The sequence below is a fragment of the Aplysia californica genome, unplaced genomic scaffold (genome assembly GCF_000002075.1).
Source record: "Aplysia californica isolate F4 #8 unplaced genomic scaffold, AplCal3.0 scaffold01239, whole genome shotgun sequence".
Classification (NCBI taxonomy): Eukaryota; Metazoa; Mollusca; class Gastropoda; order Aplysiida; family Aplysiidae; genus Aplysia; species Aplysia californica.
Window position 1 is genome coordinate 106,528 of NW_004798509.1, and position 1,767 is coordinate 108,294.

The 1,767-nt window shown below is 35.4% G+C and overlaps 1 protein-coding gene across 1 annotated transcript in view; it reads left to right on the forward strand.

Annotated features, from left to right (window-relative positions):
- The window catches only part of LOC101848258 (inositol 1,4,5-trisphosphate receptor type 3), a gene marked incomplete at both ends in the record, with an annotated part of 112,704 nt that overhangs the window by 84,415 nt on the left and 26,522 nt on the right, over window positions 1–1,767 (forward strand).

Below are 1,767 nucleotides of genomic sequence, written 5' to 3' on the forward strand. Positions count from 1 at the left end.
CCCCCCCCCCCCCCCCCTACCCTTACACTCTGAAGATGAGACACTCAAAGTAGTTGAGATGAATGAAGATTTCATGTCGTTGTCGCTTTACACAGGATGGAAAGGAACGAACTGCAGCCATTATGGAAGCGGTAATGTGCACACATTCCCTCTACCATCTTTTTAATTGTTTCGACATACAACCAGGACCAGACATTTTCTTCCTGATTGTCCTTCGTAACAGGAAAAGGGTTCTTATTTCTGGTCTTGAATCTTGGAATGTTTTCCTATTAGTTTGCTGCATGTCAAGGGATGAGGTCTCTCTCTCTCTCTTTTTTTTCCAGACATTTTTTGCCTCAACAATGGGTGTGAAATCTTTTTTAACTGATTTCAAAATAACCATAGAAACTCTCGATTGTCTTTAATTTGAATGAAAAATGCATGTAACATCTTGGTGAAAGTACTTCTTTAGAAAGTTTTTTTTTTTCTTTCAAAACTGATAGTATAATGTTTTGCTCCTATACACCTGTCTTCTCTACGATATAACGGAAATGATGGCAACTATTTGAGATCTATAATTAGAAATAGATGCATCGTCATCACCCTATCTAAAAATATTAAGAGTTTGACATGCATATACGTTACTATACTTTACTTTTATTTATTATTATTATTTTTTAACATGATACTGTTGCTGCTGCTGCTGTTGCTGCTGCTGATAATGATGATGATGGTAATGATGATGATGATGGTAATGATGATGATGATGATGATGATGATGATGATGATGATGATGCAGTATCATTTTCATTCAGTGTATGTAATTTGCTACTAATTTTCTATCAGATAGATTGACCACTTCACATTATTGGTACCATTTTCAGCACATTTTTGTATTTTTTATGAATATTTATTGACCTTTATTTTTTCAATTTTAGATGTAATATATATATTTTTTTTATTTTTTGGAGAGTTATCTTTTTGTTATAAGCTCCCACTTTGGCTAAATGAAAAAATATCACACTCATTCAAGGCAGAGATATTTCATAAAGTAGAATATGTCAAATTTTAATGAATAAACTGGAAACATAGCTATTTCTGAATGTGTCGTAGAAACGATCTCTCGAACGGTCCAACATGATGATGGCAACAACAAGCCATATATGTCACGACACAGTGGAATCAGGCGCTCATCTATTTTTAGGCATGTGAAGTTATTGGAATTATCTTAAAACCTACTTCTTTTTGTGCCTTTAATGAACGCTTTTCAGTCAAATCCACACAGAAATGTGTTCTTGAAGGAACGGAAAAGATGTTGAGCCTACCCAAAAAAAATCTACGAAATAGAAATGCGAGTTTCTTCAATTTCACTATTTTGACGAGCGCCTGATTTCACCACGCTGCCTCACATATTAATCATGTTGATTGATTAGAGACTGATAAAGAATATCTGCCCTACTTTGTGACAGAAATATGACTCTCTCAGTCAGTGCCATACATGTATGTTGTTCTTGTGATGGCAGCCAAAACTCCACCATGAGTACCCAGGAAAGCTGTTTGTACATATATATATATGGGGATAGAAGTATATTATAATGGGTGGGTAGATGATATTTTCGTGTGTCACTCGCAGTGAAAAGTTTTAGTGTTGGGTGTAGAAAAAGGAAGGATAGGTGTGTCACTGCACTCCTTGAGAAGTCTTCTTCTTCTTCTTCTTCTTCTTCTCCTTCTCCTCCTCTTTCTCCTTCTCCTTCTTCTTCTTCTTCTTCTTCTTCTTCTTCTTCTTCT